Source organism: Aphelocoma coerulescens, chromosome 1 (assembly GCF_041296385.1).
Source record: "Aphelocoma coerulescens isolate FSJ_1873_10779 chromosome 1, UR_Acoe_1.0, whole genome shotgun sequence".
In the NCBI taxonomy this organism is placed as follows: Eukaryota; Metazoa; Chordata; class Aves; order Passeriformes; family Corvidae; genus Aphelocoma; species Aphelocoma coerulescens.
Window position 1 is genome coordinate 18,667,361 of NC_091013.1, and position 13,625 is coordinate 18,680,985.

General features: G+C 42.6%; 1 long non-coding RNA gene across 5 annotated transcripts in view; it reads left to right on the forward strand.

Moving 5' to 3' along the window:
• LOC138104342 (uncharacterized) overlaps positions 1–13,625 on the forward strand; it is a 50,162-nt gene that overhangs the window by 12,463 nt on the left and 24,074 nt on the right. For 3 of the 5 annotated variants that reach the window (XR_011148028.1, XR_011148022.1, XR_011148024.1), the window contains exons 2-3: positions 10,238–10,378; positions 10,525–10,776. This is a non-coding gene — a long non-coding RNA (uncharacterized lncRNA). Of the gene's footprint in view, positions 1–10,237; positions 10,379–10,524; positions 10,777–11,773; positions 12,720–12,795; positions 13,250–13,625 lie in introns of those variants that run through there. The other 2 variants (XR_011148023.1, XR_011148029.1) reach the window with 2 other exon arrangements.

A 13,625-nucleotide genomic window follows, 5' to 3' on the forward strand; every position in this document is an offset into this window, starting at 1 on the left:
TGCTGCAGGAGTCCTTCTTGTGTAGATTTTGGTATCATCCATGTTTGTATCAGAAATGCTTCAAAGTGTTACTGCTCCATTCCTACCTCCTCAGCAGAAAACCTCATCTCCAGGGAGATGGGAATTTCATGTGTGATAATTTAGCTGTCTTCCAGCAGCCTTTGGGCATTGATTATCAAGTATAGCAAGTGTTCTATCCCATGATAATGTGTTCACTGCCTTTCTACCCTCCAGCACTGAGTTTGTTAAGGTATTTCAACTCCCTGTGCTGCATGCCTATGAACAAGGAAAATGAGGGGTGTTGATCAAGCAAGGCTTTTTAAGCAATAGACCACATCCTGTACTGAAAATAAACTTTTGTGCTGGAAAATGCATATTGAGGTGGTCATCTTAATAAGGAACAGCTCTGTACGTTTTTCATCCTGGTTGCTGATGGTTGTGCTTGAAATCCTAAATTATCTGCTGGGGTGCAGGGAGGGAGACAATGGTTGGATGGACAGTCAAGCCAGCTCCCTGACAAAACTGAGCAGTTGCTGGAGGAGTTGCTAAGACCAGTCCTGCAAGAAGTTCCACAGAGAGACCCTCCCCCCAGGCCCTTCCCCATAAGGAGGAGATTCTGTAATACCAGTGGTGAGGAGAAAGAGACCACAGGAGGACAGGTCTGGGTGTGCACACAGCAGCAGCAGAGGAGCCTTGCATGACTGAAGTGAGCCCTGGAAAAGCAGCCACATTTCAAATGATCTTCCAAGGCTCCCTCTTAGCAAGTATTAAGAGATTTCCTACAAGCACAGGAACTGATCTTGGGATTTCTTTAGCAGCTGCTTATTTAAAAATCAGCCATGTCCTTCCTTAATCTGAATTCAAATCAAGCCAGCTATTAATGTTTCTGTTACCCTCATTAGAAAGTATTATTTTTCATTCTTTTGCAGCAAGGTGACCTATGCAAAGAATATAGGGCCATAACACCACCTTGACACCAAAATGTGAAGAGCATAGAATTTTTTGTTAGCAAGGGATTCTTTCCCTGCAGGGCTATAGGTGTAAAATGAAGGTGCATTAATTCCAGCAGTTGCAAGATCTTTTTAGTTTCTTGCCATCTTTTTGTCCAGATTCTCAGATTTGTTTACACCCATTTTCAGAAAAAAACCATGTGGATGCTGAAGTGTCTGAGTCTGTATAAAGGAGTTTGGATTCCTTGACTGTAAATTTAGCTTAGTAATGTGAACAGAAGGCAGCTGTAAATCTCTAGCAAAACTTACATTTAGGTGCCACACCACCATAATTGCTAATTGGAATTGTATAATTCACTCTAAAATTTCTGGATCCTAAAGGTTACTTGTTGAAATTTTTACAGCTTTTTTACATTACTTTCTACGTGCAATAACTTAAGACCAGATCTATAAACTGTGTAAATACAAATATTCCTATCCCAACACAGAACATAACCTAGACTGAACTCTATGAGTTTAAATGGAATTTGAAGTGTTCTCTTCAAATACCCCTACTGGGTTGGCAGTGGTGAAGGGGATTGTGTTTTCCTCATTATAATAGGCTCCATCACAGCTGAAAAGGAGTTCTGATTTAGATATAATAACCATTGAAAACAAGGTTAACTTTCCAGTTTACCACTCCTTTCTGAGTCTACATATTACTTTGTGGTGTTTGAATCAAAATGCTCTTTCCTTCCCACCCCTTTTCTTCACAGTCAAAATTCTGCAATGCCAAATTTGCGCCCATGTGACTGCTATGAGTCTCTTGTAATGAGTGACTCTGGCTGAGGATCTAATAACCCTCATGGCTATACAGTAGAGCAAGACATATTTTAGCCATAAAGAAGCTTTAAGTCTGATCCAGCCCAGGGTCTGGATGAACTGAGAAGGGGCCCTTTTTACCACAGAGGATGTATTCTAATGTAGAAAGAGCTGAACAATTACCACACAGTAATGCCTCCATGGAGAAATGTTCACATTGCAAAGCCCTAATAAAAGGGCAAGAACCAAGCATAAAGCAGAATAATCTTCTCTGAGAACCCTGTGAATCTAAAGCAAATAAAAACTCATTTCTGAGATGTGACTGTAGATGTACATGTAAAGAGATGTGCATTTAAGATCTATGCTCTATGGTTGTGTTTCCTTTGGGACAAGGCAGAAGAATGATGACTGTTCATATCCACTGCACTTTGGTTAGGCTAATTACTAGGAACTACATGAATTTTCAATAGATTTTCCATAAATAATTTATCCAACATATTGAAATCTAGTTTTATATTCACTTAGTGCATGATATCTATTAACAAATGAAGGACTTAACAACTGTGCACATATCTTTGAAGCTATATGTAGGTTTGGACCCCAATCCTGAATCTCAGGACCCTCCCAAGAGGCCAGTAGCTGCTGAGCTAGGAGCTGAACTGTGTGCTGACAGGTCTGATCCCCCTACCCCTGGGTGTTTGGGGCCACTTAAGCCTTCTCGCCTCTGAAGCAGCTCAACCTGGCCTGAGGCAAGAGTTAGCAGAGCTTTAACTCTCTGTGGTTGCTTTGTCCAGGCTGGGTGAGTCAATTGGCTTTGAAGTACAGAATGGTGTAAAGGGCCCTTTCTGCAGGCCCAGGTTTTTTCCACTCATAAGGAAACATGCCCAGCATGAGCATCCTCCTCATTGGACTGGCTGAGGACAGACAGGGTCCTTGATCTTATAAGAAGCCAAATATGACAGCATTAAACTCTAAATCCAAGCTCAGCTGTTGATTTGAAATGCAGACTTGACAGTCTCTGCTCCAGTCTGCATCTAGACACCATTTAATAGGCTCATGGCACTCATTTGCATTTTCTAAACAGACAGTTTAGGTACAGGCTTCATGATGGCCTTTCAAAGCAAAAACAAAACCTTATGAAATCCTGATTTGTCACTGGAAAAGCCAAAAGCTGGGTGAAAGCTGAGCTCGTGGGAAGCTCATTTGATGAAGGAGAGTAGAAGGGTGATGATTGCATGGGAGATTGCTCCATTTTAGCAGTACACACAGTTTGGCCACCCTTTGCCATGGACGCTGGCATCTGCACTGCACTCTTCCCTGCTGGGGCCTTTTGGGCACTGTGAGTGATTTGGAGCCAGGCAAGGATTGGTCTTACCTCTGACCAGCTGGGCTTGTCTCTGCAACACTGCCAGGAATTCACAGAGGTTTCCTAGGCAGTGTTCATGACCACAGTCTGTCCTCACGTGTTGCCCCAGTACTGCCGCAGAAGCAAGGGCTGTTGCATGGAGAAAAGTTTTCAGAATAACAGCCATGGAGGTGGGCAGACTTTCTTCATACACATAAGTGATAGATAACATATTCAGAAAGTGATAGATGAGATAGTCAGTGTAACTGAGCTTGATGTCAGAAAAAAAAAAATATTGCTTGGTTTTAGGGAAAGTCTGATGTGCAATGAAGTGGCAGATGCTCTGCCTCCAGGGATCAGTCTGTGATTTGGGCAACAAGTGGAAAAGATGCAGAGTTGTCCTTTGAGCATGCAGGCTGACTTTATTGCTGTGTCAAGAAAAATGTCATCTCTTTCAGATCCTGCCTCCTTCCTGTCCCAGAGTGGTGTGTGGTCAGGTCAGGAGGAAGCAGAAGCAGTGCTGCTCTCATGGCTGCTTGCCAGGAGGAGCAAAGATGAGTGGAGCTGAAAGCAGCAGGGCACATTTACAGACCCCAGCCTGACACAGCTCATGAACCTTCTCCTATGGGATTTTTATAGTGTATGGGAGTGGGAACTCTCAGCAGTTTTTGGGGCCCCAAAACATCTCTTTCTGGCAAGGAAGCAAAGGACGGCTGTCTAAGGCAGGTTGGCCTCTTCCCATAGATACTGCATGGGGTTCAAAGGTGATCAAGGATGTTGCATTTAGCTGATGTACTTCGCCTGCCCTTTCAAATTGGAATTAAAACCTTATTTCAGATCTGATTTAGAGTGACATAAAGAAAAGAAAAATCAGAGGCAATCTCTCTCACTCTCTCAGTTTTCTCTATGCAGGTTATACCATGCTAATGCTGGCCCTGTCACTCTGGAGAGTGGGCAGAAAGCTGCTTGCCTCAATGGGGCAGCCGGCAGCATTCCTCCAGACCTCGGGATGAGGGTGGGGTTTGATCAGCCGAGGGAGAAAAATGTCAACATCTGTCTGTCACTGCATGGCCAATGGCCAATTATAATTTTTTTTTTTCTGCCTCCCTAAGCTGCAGCCAGACAAAGACTCCGAGCTCCCAGCATTGTTGCCTGTGCCATTTCCCACCACCGCTCCACCTCTGATATGCTAATGGCAAAACTGAACGGTTTTGTGTGGCTGAAAAGGATCTTTGGGCACATTCACTGGGTCAAAATCCCAACTGCTGCACTGGGGCTCAGCCTGCTGTGCCAGAACCCGATGCCAGGGGACTTCCCTCCCCTCTGCTACTCCTTTAAAAAAAAAAAAAAAAAAAAAAGAAGTAGTGGAATTAACCATCTGGCTGTCTTGGTGCCCAGAAACCTAGCTGAACAAATTATGACTCAATAATAAGATACACTCTCCTCGAATAGTTTCTGGATGACAAGTGACAAGCCAGACTGTGCTTTCCAACTTGAATTGCTGTCTCAGTAGATGCAGCCTAGGAGCTGAGAGAGGACCATCTCCTCTGAGTTTCAGAGCACCACAGAGCAGTGAGGTGGTTACAGAAATACTGCTCTGTTTATACAGTTGGCTTTACATGCATTAGAGCAAAAGTAACACTGACAAACAGCCTTTTGTTTAGAAAAGAAACCCTGTCATACATGCAATGCCAGACACAGAAAGCAAACTTGATGACCTAATCCTATCTATTGTGTGGCATTACTAATGCACTTAAGTAGTAAGCAGAAGAATAATTACAGAGTTTATTGGGCGATGAGTTTCCAATTCACTGGTGTTGTGGAAGTGCCAGGGGAAATAGGCTGTAGCATCAGAGACAAGGTGCTTGTAAGTCTGTGACAAATTGGTCTTGAAGTATTTATAGTTTAGAATTAGTCACCTTAACTAAGTGTGAATGCTCTGAATGATATGCCACTTCTTTTGCTGATGCTGTAGCAGTACCATCATCACTAAAAAAACCAAAAACCTGGTGAGATGGCAGGTTCTTGGTAAAATTTGAAGTACAAGTAAGATAATATTTATAAGCACAGTAATATGCCATCATTATTCAAAACAATTATGATATGTACAAGTGTGTTGACTTTGACTGCAAGCACCCTGTGAAAATTGTTGTACATAAAGCCCAATGACATGAGAGAAAAGCTAAAGAAATTTAAAAGCTGAATAAACAAAGCAGTCTGATGGTCTGATGGCTTCCAGTTGACCCTGAGCAGAGACCTGGATAAAGCTGGATAAATACTCCAGCCAAGAAAAAGGTGATAGTTGTAAGTGATGTTTATGAGACTACAATTTAATATAGTTTGCACAGTGAATAGTGCTGTATTAAAAGCTGACCTTTGCACAACTTGCAGTATCTCCTCTTCTTAAAACATGCTTGCAAACAGTGGGAGAAAGATCTGGTGGACACAAAACCAACTCACAGTGAAGATTCACACTTAACTATTCCCACACGGGAGAGTTATCAAGATGAACATTTTCTTCTTGTTTTTAAAGATGTTCATCTTTGTCAACTTTCCCTGGCATAGCTGTGCTGGAAGGCACTTAGGCATCATCACCTATGCCATGGTCTTGCAGCTCTTTCTTGCATGTTTACATTGGCTCCCAGCACTGTACATCCCCTGCAGAGTGTTCACCCAGACCCTGGGAAGTGCTTCTGGTGATGCCTTCTGCTGCTTTCCAGGGAAGGACTTTTATAAAAAGCATGCACAGCATGAAGGAGGAAGCAGATGCAGGCTCGCTCTGCACACTGCTCTCCAGTTCCTGGCATATGGTGGATGGTTATAAAAAAAATGGATCTGAATGGTGTGAAAATCTATTCATCCTGTATCACAGAGCATAAATTATTTCTTTCTGGTCATATGCTGCCTGTTGTCCTGGCTGCGCCCGCCTATGCTCTTATGAAGGAATGCTTTAGGCTCACAGGCTGTACAGATCAGAACAACCCTCTGTGCTGACTTTCTTCATGACAGAGACCAAAGATTTTAATTTAAACACTTTTTTGTCTGATTGTGCTTGTACCTTTAATGAAAGAAACCCGACCCTGATTTATGATTATAAAAAGATAGAAAATCCAGTGTGACTGCAAATATGCTGCCTCAGCAGCATATTGCCACTTGTGTTGGTAAACTCTGTGGTCTGAAATTTTCTGTTTTCAGACTCTATCTGCTGGCTTGTGCTACAATGGAGCCTGGGTCCATAGTCCCTGCTGCTCCTCTGCCCAACAGCCTCTCTCCTGTTTCCCAGGGCCAGGAAGCAGCTGCCCATGTTCACGGTGTGTGGAATGGCCCAGTGTCCTTCTGGGCATGCATGAGCTCCCATGCAGCAGTCAGGGCTTGGGAACGTGGGCTCCATCCTCCTTAGTCCTCTCCCATTCCCTGTAAGTCTGCACCTTCTCAAATCATCCATCTGAAAATCTTTTCTTTGATAAAATAAATAGACTACATTTAATTTAATCTATCTGGCACAATTTCAAGAATAATTTTTGCAGATCTTCCCTGAAACTTCTTTTATTTGCCAACAGCCTTTTGAAAGTCCAGGCACTGGATTGGGACAGACATGTATATTTGTGATAAAGAAGAGTGGAAAACCACATTAAAATGAAGCTAAATTAGGCTCAACTTTTCTATTTAATTTTCAATACTTTTTGTTGGGCTGTTTGACTACTCTTGTTACCTAAAACTGAGGAGGTTTTTTAGAGTTGACAAGTCCTTACTCTGCCTATTTCCCAAGGATTCGGGCACATTGCCTCATGCACCATATATTACCTCAAAACATATAACTAAGATAAGCAGTTAATGACATAATGAACTTCCCCTCCAATACAATCAAAAAACAGCTGTTCCTTTTAAATATTATAAATACTATAAGCATTTCTTTTTACTGAACGGTAGTGATGGACAAACAGATTTGGAGGAAAGCAGCACTCTCTATTACAGATTATTATTACAATAATTCTAAGCTTCTAAGCTTTTTTAGCCTTTGCTTCCCCCCCAAACAAAGAGGTGGGCAAGTGCTTATGTTTCTGTGTCCGTGTGTGTATGTAGAACTCTGCAATTTCACAAGGCTGTGATGGCTGTGGGTCTGGCTTCCCCAGAACTTTTTGCTGAACCTTGTCATTCTCAAAAAAGCCATCCCAGTCTTTCATTTGCAGGCAGATTCTCTCAGCAGCATCACCCACACATCCACTTTGTTCATTGCTTAGGTCTAATAGATGTCCCCCTTCTAGGCTCTGGAAGCTGGAAAAAGCCATTCCTCAGGCTGGTTCCTGAAAAAGTGTGGATTTATTTACAGTGTGAAGGAGCAGTCTGGGGGAAGGGGGCAGACTGGTCATCAGTCATGTCCAGAAGCACCAGCCAACAGGGAGATCCTGTTCCCAGTTGTATCCCACACTAACAGTACCTGGCTGCCTTTTTGCCCTCCCCGTCATTCACGCTGCAGATAGAGCTACCTTCCAACCAAAACAGAATCTGTACTTTAAAAGAACTGAAACCAGAAGTTAATCTATGTCATACACTTCCTGAGCTGGGCTTTCAGAAAGAGAAACCAAACCACCTTACATGAATCAGCCACTGGAAGAGTTCCAGCCCTGGGACAGGTGTAACCCTGTGCACTGTAGCTGATATGTGTAATATGTGTGGAGAGTGGTGCCTCTGACAGTCACCTCTGTGCTGCTCACACATCTGTGCTGATGCAAGGCAGAGAGAGCTGGTGCAAAGTCTTTCCTCCCAGGCATATTCACACTGCTTTGTATGCACCTGTCTGCCCACACTTCACAGTGGGGAATAAGAGCTACCTGAACAAATCTGGTACTGGACTGCTTTCTTATCAGCCAGACACTAGTGTGTGGTGCACCTTTCTCCCTTAGCTTCCTTTAGCTCTTCGGCCAGGGTGGGGTGGGACCTCAGGGACTTGCTGGTGGTTCTGGCCTGTCAGCAGGAGCATGGATCAATCTGTGCTGCATAGCAGTCCTGCAGCAGCTCTGTGAGGAGATGCAGGCAAACACTCCTGCGGGACTTCCCTGCCCTTACAAACCCACCTGCACACACAGCTCCCACAGGTGGGTTTTTACAACCTACTTGTAAAAACAGGTATATTTCTGCCCCTTTGCGTTTGTACCCCAAGGAACAGCTCTCATAGCAGTCTGCTTTGTTGTACTAGAAAGTGTAGCAGATCCATTACATTTGGTGAATCTGCCTTTTTTGGTTTTTTAATTAGCCATTGGGTTGTGGGGCAAAATCTTGGGCTGACCAAGTGCCATTGAAGTTCAGGCTGGTACGAGGGAAGTGGGTAAGGCATAGAAGTGAGCAATACAGAGGGATGAGCCACTGCACAACTGAACCTCTCCTCCCATCCTTTAAAAATATCCCTAACAGTGTTAGTCTTGCAGGAAGCTTGTGCTGACAGCAACCAAACCTGTAGGAAGAAAAAACTGTTGCCTCTTGTGCAGAGCCCTGGCCAGACACAAAATAGCCTTGTACATAGCTGAAAAAGCAATTGTTTTGCAGTGGCTGCTATTTTTGTGCTCATACAACAGTCACAGAGATGAATCTGACGCGTGAAAGGACTGCATCCTCTATTTTATTTGTAATTGCAATAGCTCTAACTACTTGTGCTGGTTTCAGCTGGGGTAGAGTTAATTTCCTTCACAGAGGCTGGTATGGGGTAATGTTTTGGATATGTGCTGAACACAGGGTTCATAATATAGAGATGTTTTTGTAATTAAGCCCTGAGCAAGGCTTACACAGAGCCAAGGCCTTTTCTGCCTTTCCTACTGCCACAGTGGTGAGGAAGTTGGGGAGGCATGGGAGACTGGGAGGAGACACAGCCAGGACAGGTGACCCCAACTGACCAGAGGGATATTCCAGACCATCTGACATCATACTCAGTATATAATATGAGGGGAAGCAGGAGAAGAGGGGGAACGTTTGGAGTGATAGAGTTTGTCTTCCCAAGTCACTGTTATGTGTAATGGGGCCCTGCTCTCCTGGAGATGGGTGAACACCTGCCTGCCCATGGGAAGCAGTTAATTAATTCCTTGTTGTATTTTACTTGTGGGTGCGTCTTTCCCTGTTAAACTGTGTTTATCTCAACCCACAAGTCTTCTATCTTTTACCCTTCTGATTCTCTCCTGGATCCCGCTGGTGGGGCAGTGAGCAAGCAGCTGCCTGGGGCTTGGCTGCTGGCTGGGGCTAAACTGTGACATTATTATAGACTCACAAAAAAAATCCAGTTTTTCTTCCTCTCCATAGATTTAGAAGACTAATAGGTGTGGAACAGGATACATACAAACATGTATGTATGCAAATAGGAACACACATGTACTTACTTTTTTTTTTCCATCAGATACATAACAAATGTAGCCCAAATATGGAGCAGCTGAAATAAAAGGTCTATCTGTTGGCATAAAATCACATGTTAGATGCTGACATCAGTCACACTGAACCAGCCATAAGCTGAAAGCAAAAGAACAAATAAAGATACAATCCTCCCTCTTTTTTCTCCTACTTAATGCAGACAGCAAGCATATTTAAATTGTCCAACCTACTCTTGAAATTTGAAGCAACAGAATACTTTTGATTGTGGTGCAAAATAAGGCATAGAACTTCAAAATGAGGATGTGTAATGATTTTAGAAGTTTGCTTTCTCTTTTGTACTTCATACATAATACCAGGCTTTGGTCCAATTTCCATTTTAGTGAATATTGGCAAGGTGAGAGGAAGTGTTTATTTTAACAACTGAGCAGTTCAAAATAATTTTTTCTCAAATGCAGAGGCTCTGAGAAGGCTCCACAGCCACAAATTCAGTGTCAGCCAGACACCTGACAGAACTGGGAATCTGCGTGGTGTGCCTGGGAGCTCTGGCAGGGTTTGTCTGTGGGCACAGGACAGTAAGAGCTGTGCAGACAAAGTCTTTGCCTCACATCTTTTTCAAGCTGCTGGATCTGAAGCAGTTGAGAAGGTCCAGGAAATCAGGTGGCTAGAACAGAACTGTTCTTGCAGTTATCCTTCTTTTTTTCAATATCTTGGTGCCATATATAACAATGTATCATTCATTCTAGACCTCTTGAAAACCTATAAAGATCTCTTTATTATTATTTCACAGGCTTTGAACTGGACCTGATGTTTTAGAGACCTCAACTCAACATGAAAAATCTGCAGTATGGCTTTTCAGGATACATTTATACTGCAGCAACAAATATCTCGTGTTGGTTCAGGAATGGCCTAGGGCCTTGAGATGCTCCAGGTAAGAAGCCCTTTTTATCAAAGAGAGGCAGGTAGAGCAGGGCCTGAACTGGGAAGAGTATGTTTGGGCCCATCATCTGTAGGAGATCTTGCAGTGCCTGTTTAGGAGAGAGTCCCTGCCAGCTGCCTGCTCTGCCTCTTTTTCAGAGATCATCACTGTCCTTGAATCAGTGAAAGGAAGTCTTCCACAGAATCCTGGGTCTGAGTTCAAAGCACTGGGGAAGCTCCTGCAGTGTAACACTGGGCTTTGCCTGAGACACTGGTGCATGTGGACCTCTGCCAGCCCTGCCAAGGGAGGAGCAGATGGGTAAAGGGTGACGGATCACCAGAAGGATGAGGACCAAAACATGCTGTTCATCCCAGGCACGGTGCCTATGAGGAATCTACCTTGTTCTCAAGGTAACTCCAGTTTCTCATGGTATCTGTTTTGATTTCTCATTGTCATTGCAAAGCAACAAGGAATCAATTTTACCTCTACTCTGCACATTCTCTTCCTTTTGTGCGTGTGGCTCTTCTATCAGTAGCTGCCTAAGTGCAGTTTCCAGCATCCAAAGAAGAAATTGTACACCTGCGCATGATGTGAAATTTTTCTCTCAAACACCTTTATGCTATGTTATTTTACCTACAAATTTCACCTGCTAAAATAGCAGATGGCCTGGATATGTAAATTTTATTATGCATAACAGAAGAGGGACTGTAGCAGGTGATAACAGGGAGAACTCATGCTTTTGTAAATGGCCCAGTGATGTCTTTAAAATAGGAAGAGGAAAGGTCTGGCTTGTACTGAGAAAGCTGAGACAGTCCCCACGTTTAGGTGTAACTCTCACCATCAGGTGCAGCATACAGTGATCTTACATGATGATGTTTTATGCCTGCTCTGATTCTTGTCTGTGAATAATGGAAGAAGGAACTGCCAGACGAGAAAGGACAACTTGTACTTTTATCTCAGCTCTATTGGCAATTTCTTTGTATGTAACTCTGCTTTCTTTTCTCTTATCAAGCCCTTTTCTTTTTCTTTCATCTGAGTTGTTTATGAAATATAAAGAAAGAATATTTATATATTCTGTTCCCCATTATGAGCACCCCAATGGCCAGCTCTGTTCATGTGCACCAATGTGAGTGTTGTGTTCAAGGACTGTTAAATGTCATATAAACGAACCAGAGCAGTTCAGTCACATGACACTGAAAAGCTCCACTCATGCGTAGCACATGCCTTTCCTGAGCTCAGAACAGATGTTTCCCTTGACAGATACCCCTCTGGATTGCTGAAAATAAAGCTGTGTAAAATTCTGGGGGCTTTGATTCCTTCGTTGGTTGGTTGGTTGGTTTTTTTTTTTTTTTTTTGTCTGTCTGATTGGTTTGGTTGTTTTTTTTTTTATTTTTTGTTGTTAAAAAGCTTTAGGTTAATAAGGACTTTTACAAACCGGAAGGGAGACATGAAGGACAGCAAATAGATGTTTCTGAGTTATTGATCTCTTTCCTCTCCAAAATAAATTATGGTAAATAGCTATTCTTAGGGTGATGGCTTTAATGAGAAACACTGCTGTGGCTGCATTTCCCTCTTCTATAATGCAGAGGCCCTGCAACTGAATGGCACTTAGGACTGGGAATGTCATCCTTTCTTATGACTGCAATATTCCTGATGCTCAGCATCTTTCTTGTAATGCTATTCAGACTGACATTATAATAATAAAAAAATCATATGTCTTGGCTTATCTAGTTGCATGTCAGACTTGTTCTGAGCACGCTCATACAGACAGAAATGACTCTCATGAAACAATTACCTAGTACTGTTCTGATAAACTGTGCTGCTGGGTGACTGAGATAGTCACTAAAAGGAACCTTGTTTTTAAAACATTGACAGGAAAACTAGCTGAGAGACAGAATCATCTTCTGTTTCCAGTGTTATGATGCTATTTACACAGAGAGGGAAAGTTAGGCTTGAGCAAGCATGCTGTACGGGAGCAGGAAAAAAAGCTAAAATATTTGCATGCCTGGGGAAAAGGACATTTTCCAACAGCAGAAATTAGTCCTGCATCTGTGGCACATATTTCACTTTGCCTTAAATAGAAACAGATACTGTTTTGAATTATATGAGATGTTTTCAGGATTATGTACATGTGTTTCATTGTATGGGATTAATAACAGAAAGAATTGGGGGAAAATATGAAGGGTTAAATGTATTTTGGGCAGCCAATACTTATGCTTCTAGGCAATTTAGCAAAATTTGCTTTAGAGTTGTTCATTTTGTCTGCAAAATTCCTTCTTCTCCTGTTTAGAGATTCCCTTTGAAATATGTGGCCATGAAGGGCTCTTGTATCTCTCTGCTCTAAGTCAGTAGAAATGCCATCTACAATAAAAGCTGGTCTCTTTTCATGCGACTCGTTGCTGTGATGACTCATGTGGATTCATTTGCAGGACAGGCCAGACGTGTACAACTGAGCACACTGAAAGCAGGAAATACAGAAGAGCTGAGCTTTGCTGCATGTCACTGCCTGGCCTGTGGCTGCAACAGGCTGGTTTCAGTGCCCAGCAGCTACAGGATGCTGGGACTGGCCAAAGCTACACTCTGACCAAATGTCCTCTGTTGTTTTCCTAAACTGAAATGACATTTGAAATTCCTGAAATATGAACCTCAAAACCATCAAACAGTGTTGTAAAATCATCTCTCCTTCTTCAGAAGGCATGGCTTTAATTTGGCTAAGGCCTTTGAAAGTGGCATTGTCAAAGTAAGTGAGCTGATACCCTAAACTGTGAATCATCATGTGAATACTGCTTTATTGTAGCTCCACTTACCTTTATTGATTTGATTATACAGAGTTACCATGATTGGAAGACCAGGATGAGAAGTCCAACTGCATTCCTAGATAAATACAGGCATAATATGCAGAGGAGGATGCTGAAGATGTTATCCAAGTTTAAAATAAGCTTAATAAATTCTATATACAAACACTCCTGGAAGGATCATATTAACAGCTAATAACTTCTTAAACATATTCCTCCTCCACATAAAACATCTACAAAGGTGATGACCATCTTAGATACTTGGATTGATTTTATAACAGGCAGTGCACGTGAGTCAGTCTGTTCCCATTACAGCTCAAACTTAAAATAGCTTGCTGTAAATAATCTTTTATGCATAACAAAAGCTCATACAATTCTTGAAAATTAATTCATCGCCCACACTGACATTCAAAAAGCTAAGATCATTTCTGGTGTTGTCTGGTTCACCATGAGGGCATGTCCAG